Source organism: Rutidosis leptorrhynchoides, chromosome 3 (genome assembly GCF_046630445.1).
Source record: "Rutidosis leptorrhynchoides isolate AG116_Rl617_1_P2 chromosome 3, CSIRO_AGI_Rlap_v1, whole genome shotgun sequence".
Taxonomy (NCBI): Eukaryota; Viridiplantae; Streptophyta; class Magnoliopsida; order Asterales; family Asteraceae; genus Rutidosis; species Rutidosis leptorrhynchoides.
This window is the reverse complement of record NC_092335.1, coordinates 271,194,434-271,203,733: the sequence shown is the minus strand read 5'-3', so window position 1 is coordinate 271,203,733 and position 9,300 is coordinate 271,194,434.

Here is a 9,300-nt window from a genome sequence, read left to right as displayed (position 1 = left end):
TAAAAACTTATTTATTTGAGTAGATTGTCTTTGATAGACAATCTAAATTATGTCATTAAGACCCTTATTCAATAATAAAGGTTATGGTTGTTTTTAAAAACGAATGCAAGATTTGAAAAACGTCTAATATAGAGGTCAAAACCTCGCAAAGAAGCCAATTAATATGAAACGTTTATAATTAATATGAACGGGGCATTTCATTTCACATTATATTTATAACATGAAATGGTTTATAAATCATCCATAAAAACTTCTAAAATCATTAATTTAACTCAAATTGAAACAGGAAACTCGAATTTTACTGAAGAACAACACTTTGACTTTTTAATTCAAAACTTTTGACTCAAAAATTAGAACTTGATACAATAAATTGAAGTTTGAAATTTTTCAGATAGATTGAACGAAGGATTTCTAACAATCCTTCATTTACAGATTTTTAAATGCGATACAAAATCGTGACTTGGCCTAAAAGTTGAAGAACAGGACATCGTTGTCTGTTAAAAAAAATTAATGGCTTAAATTGATTTAGTAAACTCTGGTTGTTGTATCTGCTATTGATAGTAAAAAAAAATGGAAACACTCCGTTTATCCCAGAATTGATATGTTATATATATAATGTGTGTATCAATCTTTCTTTTCCTCAGACGACAAGAACAAATAAAAAAATAATAATATCAATAAAGGTTGATTGCGATTGTAAACAGAATTTGGAGTGTTTTGACAATTGGTTCGTGATTTGTACTAACTCAGAGATTGAGGAACAAATTTAACATAGTTGAAAGGTACGTGCATTGGATTCAGACTCTCATTCATATATATATGATTTTATATAAATAATACTTTTAATTAATACTTTTAATTATATTAATAATAATTAAATTTTCTAATAACATTAATAATAGAATTTTTAATAATAATATTAATATTATCATTATCAAATAATACTTAAAATGATATTAATAATATTATTAGTAATAATAGTAATAAATTGTATTATTTTGTAATAACTATAATAACAATGATATTAATAATAATTTATAATAATAATAATTCTATTGATAATGGTAATTATAAAAATAATGATAATAATAATCTTAATCAATATTTTACTACTCATTATGATATAATAATGATATTAACAATGATAACAATAATATTAGTAATAATAACAAATTATATGTATTGACTTTCATATCTATATATCATCTATTGAAAACAATAATTTAACAAGTAGTAATATTAATAGTAATGTTAATAATAATAATAATAATAATAATAATAGAAGTAATAATAACATTAGTATAACAATTATAATTTAAACTTGTAATTACTTTGATGTAATATTTAATAGGTATGTAATATATATATATATATATATATATATATATATATATATATATATATATATATATATATATGAAATCTATATATATATAAGTAATGGTATATATATATATATATATATATATATATATATATATATATATATATATATATATATATATATATATATATATGAAATCTATATATATAAGTAATGGTATATATGTAGTAATATATATATATATATATATATATATATATATATATGAAATCTATATATATAAGTAATGGTATATATGTAGTAATATATATATATATATATATATATATATATATATATATATATATATATATATATATATATATATAGTAACTTAATTATTTTGTTCATTAGTTTACTTTTTTAATTTCAATTGATTAAATTGTATTTTATTATTTCAAATTAATTATATATACTTTTGTTTATGTTTATATATGTATATAGATATATATACTTACTTATATATATACACATTTATTTATATATCTAAATATATTTATTTGTAACTAATTATTCGTGAATCGTCGGTAATGGTCGAAGGGTAATTGAATACATGAACATAGTTCCAAAATTTTTGAGACTCAACCTTACAGACTTTGCTTATCGTGTCGAAACTATATAAAGATTAAGTTTAAATTTGGTCAGAAATTTTCGGGTCGTCACAGATATGAGATGTGTATTTATGAGAAATGAAAATCTTGTGGTCTATTAAAATGATGAAAATGATCGTTTATGATAAACTAATGAACTCACCAACCTTTTGGTTGACACCTTAAAGCATGTTTATTCTCAGGTTTGAAAGAAATCTTCCATTGTGCATTTTCTCATTTAGAGATATTACTTGGAGTCATTCACGACATATTTCAAAAGACGTTGCATTCGAGTCGTTGAGTTCAACAAGATTACTATTAAGTCATTTATAGTTTGGACATATTATGAAAGTGTATGCATGCCTGTCAACTTTCGATGTAATGAAAGTTTGTCTTTTAAAACGAATGCAATGTTTGTGAAATGTATCCTATAGAGGTCAAATACCTCGCAATGTAATCATATGTTATTGTATTCGTCCTTATGGATTGGGACGGGTCGTCTCATACTAGGAATGATGTGAATGAACACTTTAGAGCAACCAAGTGGCCAAGGCATCAAAAACATAGCATGAATGTTGAACGCAAAGCATATGTTCATAGACATAATGCAGAACAGTAAAGGAAACTGTCCATTATCATATTGGAATAAGCATAATACAAAAATTTTTGTAATTTTCTAGATAGCACTGATCACTCTATCCATATGAAAATATTAAAGAGATTATTTGTAATGCATCCCATTTATCAATGAAGTTTTTTATTTTGCTTTCTCGAAATGCTACATGTTAAGAATGTAAAACAATGCATTCATATGATCCTGCCCACATAAGGTAAAGCATTTTTTGCTCCTGATGGCAGAAGCTCTTGTGCCGAAAAACTAAGGTACAAGGGATCGGCTAGTGAATGGATAGTGTAATAACCCGTCTTTTTCCATTTACTTTCTGTTTAATTATTTAAAGTCCGTTATTTAATTATAACATCTCCCATTTACTCTAGCGTATTTAAAATAATTTATATGGTTAATTCACGCACCCGCTTTTAAACTCGAGGGACTAACTTTGCCATTTGACTAAAGTTGTAACTTGTGGAACTAGTCAAAGTCTCCTCCCACCACTCATTATCACCTCCCATTTTCCTTTTTCTTTCTTACTTCCATTTTTCTTCCATTTCTTCATAATCACTAAATCATCATCTAAATCATTTCAAAGAAGCTCACAACAAAACTAATTACATATTTGTGATCTTCTACTCAAGACCTTTAATTTGGTACCAATTTCATTACTTGGGGTAAGCTTTTCAAAAACTCTAGATTTCTTGTTCTTGGTGTTCTTGACTTACAAAAAGTGTTAGTTAGTGTCTATGGCTCAAGTCTAACATGAATATGCGATTTGTTTGCTCGATCTTGTTATTTTGGTGTAACTAGCATGAACTTGAAAAATGACTAGTTTAATCTTGAGTTTTGGTTGATTAAATGTTGTTATATGTTAAAGCTCATGTATTAAATGTGTTACTAGCATCATTAGCTTCAATTTGATGTGTAGGTTGACTTGGAAAACTCCATTTACATGATTATTGAATTTATGATTTTTGGTTAGGGTTTAGTAGTCTTAAATATGAATTTTTGATGTATTAAATGCCATGTAATGTTATTGGTGAGTGTTTAGTCATATTGTATGCATAATTACCTACGAAACAGCATATCACATGTGTGCATTAATTCTCGAATCATCATTTACATTTATGAGCTTGAAACATTAAATGATAAACAATCAATGATCATCCGACGAGGATTTAGTTGTTGTAAATGATGGATTTGATTGATGATATGTATCTAGTTGTATTCCTTGTTAAATTACCTTTCCAATGATATATGGTATGCATTTGAGTGTTTTCAGTTCATAATTTGTGAATGAAAGTGTTTTGGTTCGTGCACTTAACCAATTTACAGCCATTCAGCACCTGGAAGTTCACCTGGAAGTTTAGTGTCACCTGGAAGTTTAGTGTCACCTGAAAGTTTAGTGTCACCTGGAAGTTTAGTGTCACCTGGAAGTTTAGTGTCACCTGAAAGTTTAGTGTCACCTGGAAGTTTACCTGAAAATTATAAAAAAATGCTTCAGTTTTGGTAAACGGTTTTGGGGTCGTCACATTATTGATGGACAATATTCGAATACCCAACCCGACCCTGTTGACTTTGCCTTTGACTTTGACCAAGTTTGACTTTTAGTCAAACTTAATCAAAGACTTGTGTAATCGTTCTAACCTTCTTTTATACTTATATCTTGCATGAAACTTGACAACTTGATTCACATGTTACATAATCGAGTCGTAACGAGCCATAAGACTAATTGAACAACTTTGATCGACCTCGTATTTTACCGGTATTGATACAACCTACTTGTTTAGGTCAAGACTAGCATTCGTTCTTGCACACATTTACTTTGCGAAGTACCTTTATACTCGTGCACTCAAGGTGAGATCATAGTCCCAATTTTACTCTTTTACACTTATACTTAGGATGAGAAAATATAAACGTTTCGTTTTAAAAAGTGAACACAAGTACGAAAACAAACATTCTACGTGCGAGTTAGAACAAAAAGCCTCAATTCAATTATCATTAGTTACACTTGCAGGGTGTAAGAGAGAACTTATGTTGTGTGGATCCATACGGGTTTAACAAACCTTCATTCAGACGGTTCGCTACTGTTAGCAAATGAAATATATTTTCGGGTATAGTTTTGGTTCTAACACTATAATAACGGGGTTCGTATACAGTTAAGTCTTGATATTTGGGTGCTCGTGATACAAACAACAACTTTAGAATGGTTTACTATTATTTCAATGTTATAAATCTTGTGGTTCAATATACATACTTACTAAACCTATAAGTTCACCAACGTTTACGTTGACAGATTTTCAATGTTTTTCTCAGGTCCTTGAATACTAAGTGGTACATACTTCCGCACACTATTTTGATAGTTGCTTGGATGTCGAGTATACATGCATACATGGAGCGTCTTTTGACTTTACTTAAATTGTGTCGCATAGGTTTCATTTGTACTTAAACGTTGTAACTTAACTTGTTGTCGAACTACTTTTGTAAACCTTTAAACATCCTTACATTTGAAATGAATGCGACATTTTTTTTGGTCAAACTTTGTTTTAAAGACTTATGACCACGTAACGGGACCTAAGTTGACGGCGCCATCAATGACGATTTTGGCGGGTCATCACATGTGGTATCAGAGCATTGGTTATAGGGATTTAGAGTTCATTAGTGTCAACCCTGAGTCATAAGGTGCATTAGTGAGTCTAGACTACAACCGGCATATAGACTTGAAGTAGGACTTGCTTGACTACTTGTACATTTATACTTGAACTCTTTTATTCATATCTAACTCCTATTCCATCTTAACCTCACGTTTTTTAATTTGATTGACACGCCATATTGATCTTATGAGGTAATGTTAAATGAACATGTGAGTTAGGGTAATATAATGACCGGGATTATATTACGGTAACTCATGTGGACATTTCGACATTATAACAAAAAGAATTGAGGGCGGGTCGAGGAAAATTTTCTCTCTATCTTTATTCCATATCATGATTAGTATTATTGAGAATACTAATCAACGATATTCTTGTGTTTTCAAGGAACAATGGCTCGCCGAGGTCAACGCAATAATCCTCCCGAAACTCCCGAACAAATTCTTCAACGAATGATAGCCACCGACGTAGATGCGGCCATGGTCAGTCACTCCTCCAATAATAATAACAACAACCACAACAACAACCATGAAGCCAATAATTCAAATGAGGGATGCTCCTACAAATATTTCATGGGGTGCAAACCTCACACTTTCGATGGAACTAGGGGACCGGTTGCCCTCACCCGATGGTTTGAGAAAACGGAAGCCTTTTTTAGCATAAGCGGTTGCCGGGACCAAGAAAAAGTCTAGTATTCCACCCACACATTAGCCGATATCGCTCTCACATGGTGGAACACGTATGTGCAATCGGTAGGTACCGATGAAGCCCAACCGCTCTCGGGCCGATTTAAGAGAAAAGATGATTACCGAATACTTCCCACATGAAGAGGCTCGAAGGCTCGAACAGGAGCTAAGAAATTTAAAAGCGGTCCGAAATGACCTTAAAGCTTATGATCAACGGTTTGCCGAGCTAGCCTTAATGTGTACAAACCTCGTGACTCCCGACCCTTAAGGGTTGAACTTTACATATATGGCCTCCCTAAGAGCATTCAACACGGGGTAATGTCATCCAAACTCGCTAACCTACAAGAGGCTTTAAAGATGGCCCACCAATTGATGGAAACGGTGGATGTAATTGAAATGCCGGCATTAAAGCCCGAAGATAAATTGAGTGGCAACAAAAGAAAGTGGGAAGCCCCTCAATCAAGCAACTACAACAACAACAACTTCACCAAGAAGTCTTTCACCTCTGACGCCAAGAAATGTTATGCCGAAAATCAACCTTTTTGCAACAAGTGCCACAAACATCACTTTGGTGAATGTGGCAAGCCGTTTTGCAACAAGTGTCAAAGAAGTGGCCACATGGCCAACGATTGTAGAAGTACCGCTCTCGTCGCTCAAAAGGGGTCTAATGCACCAAAAACAGGTGTTTGTTACGAATGTGGCCAACCGGGTCATTTTAGAAATACATGCCCAAAGAAGAAAGCTAACCCTAATGCACGCGGTCAAGCTTTCAACATTAACACCAAGGAGGCCCGAGATGATGATGAACTAGTCACGGGTACGTTTCTTCTCAACAACTCTTATGTTACTTGTTTATTCGATTTGGGTGCCGATAAAATTTTTGTGTCCAAGACCTTGACTCATGCTTTTTACACTCCAACACTCCCCCTAGATACTACTTATACCATTGAAGTGGCCAACGGGAAACTATTGAGTGCCAACAAATTTTATCGGGGGTGTACGTTAAACTTATTGGGTAAAGAGTTTGAAATTGACTTGATACCTATAGAACTAGGGAGCTTTGATGTAATAATCGGTATGGATTGGTTAGCCAAAACAAAATCTCACGTCCTTTGTGATCTTAAAGCAATCCAAATTCCTATTGAGAATGGTGAACCCTTAACTGTCTATGGGGATAAGAGTTGCACTCAACCTTGTCTCGTGCCTTAAAGTTGAAAAATATCTTCGTAAGGGTTCTTTTACGATCCTAGCCCACGTTAAAAAGTCGAGATCGATGAGAAGCATATCGATAATGTGCCAATTGTTAGTGACTATTCCGATGTATTTTCCGAAGAATTGCAGGGTCTTCCACCTCATCAACCGGTTGAATTCCAAATCGATCTTATCCCGGGAGCCGCACCAATAGCACGTGCACCGTATAGACTTGCTCCATCCGAAATGCAAGAATTACAAAGTCAAATTCAAGAACTACTTGACAGTGGTTTTATCCAACCTAACATTCACCATGGGGCACTTCGATTTTATTTATTAAGAAGAAAGATGGATTCCTACGAATGTGCATCGACTATCGTGAACTAAATAACTTGACAGTTAAGAACTGATATCCTCTTCCACGCATCGATGACCTCTTTGATCAACTACAATGGTCTTGTGTATATTCAAAAATCGATCTCCGCTCGGGTTAACATCAACTAAGGGTTAAGGGGAAAGATGTATCCAAAACTGCTTTCCGAACTCGTTATGGTAGTTATGAATTTCTTGTGATGCCCTTCGGTTTAAAAAATGCACCGGCGGTGTTCATGGATCTCATGAACCGCGTGGCAAGCCATATCTAGACAAATTCGTTATCGTATTCATAGATGACATCTTAATTTATTCAAAAAGCGAAGAAGAACATGAACAACACCTCCGACTCGTGCTTGAACTCTTGAGACAAGAACGACTCTATATCAAATTCTCCAAGTGTGAATTTTAGTTAAAGGAAGTTCAATTTCTTGGTTATGTTGTAAGCGATCAAGGTATTAAGGTCGATCCCACAAAAATCGAAGCCATTAGTAATTGGGAAACCCCCACTACTACTACTCATATTCGTCAATTTTTAGGCGTCACCGGTTATTATCATAGATTCATCGAAGAGTTCTCTTTGGTTGCACGTCCTTTAACCGCGTTAACTCACAAGGGAAAGAAATTCGTTTGGGCGGCCGAACAAGAGTCGGCGTTTCAAACCTTAATGAAAAATTTAACCACCGCTCCTATCTTATCTCTTCCCGAAGGCAATGATGATTTTATTGTATATTGCGATGCCTCGAAACATGGTTCTTGGTGTGTATTGATGCAATGAAAGAAAGTTATTGTTTATGCCTCTCGAAAATTGAAAATTCACGAAGAAAACTACACGAAACACGATCTTGAACTTGGAGCCGTTGTCTTTGCACTCAAAATGTGGAGAGACTATCTTTACGGAACCAAAAGTACCATCTTTACTGACCATAAAAGCCTCCAACACATTTTCGATCAAAAACAACTATACATGAGACAACGACGGTGGATCGAAACATTGAACGATTACGATTGTGAACTTCGTTACCATCTCGGGAAGGAAAATATAGTAGCCGATGCCTTGAGCCAAAAGAAAAGAATGGTACCTCTTCGTGTCCGAGCCTTAAAGATCACCATCCACACCAATCTCAATAGCCAAATCCGTGTAGCCCAAGAAGAAGCTCTCAAAGATGAAAATATTTCTCACGAACACTTGAACATTCTCATCTCTCGATTCGAAGTTAAGGAGACGGGACTCGAGGGGTCCAACATTGTAAGCTCATCAAGGGGTCCAACACGCTCATCAGGGGGGTCCATGATCTAAACGGTAAGCAACAGCTCCAACACACTCCAAGATTTCAAAAGGACCAATATATCGCGGATTTAGCTTTCCATGCTTTCCGAAATGGATTACACCTTTCCAAGGTGCGACTTTTAACATTACGCGATCACCCACTTGGAATTCGAGATCTTACGTCTAATGTCGGCATAGCTCTTTTGACGATTACAGGCCGTCTTGAGCCTTTCTTAGATTTGAACAATTTTTTCGGTTGTTTCATGGATGAGTTCAGGTCCGGTGATTTGCTTATCACCCACTTCGGCCCAACAAATAGGAGAATGACATTTGCGATCATATAAAGCTTCGAAAGGTGCGGCATTAATACTCGAGTGGTAACTATTGTTGTAAGAGAATTCGGCTAGAGGCAAATGCTTTTCCCAAGCTTTTCCGAAGTCAATAACACAAGTTCGTAACATGTCTTCCAAGGTTTGAATCGTACGTTCTCTTTGTCCGTCGGTTTGTGGGTGATATGCGGTACTCATGTCTAAACGTGTCCCAAGGCTTCTTGTAAGGAACCCC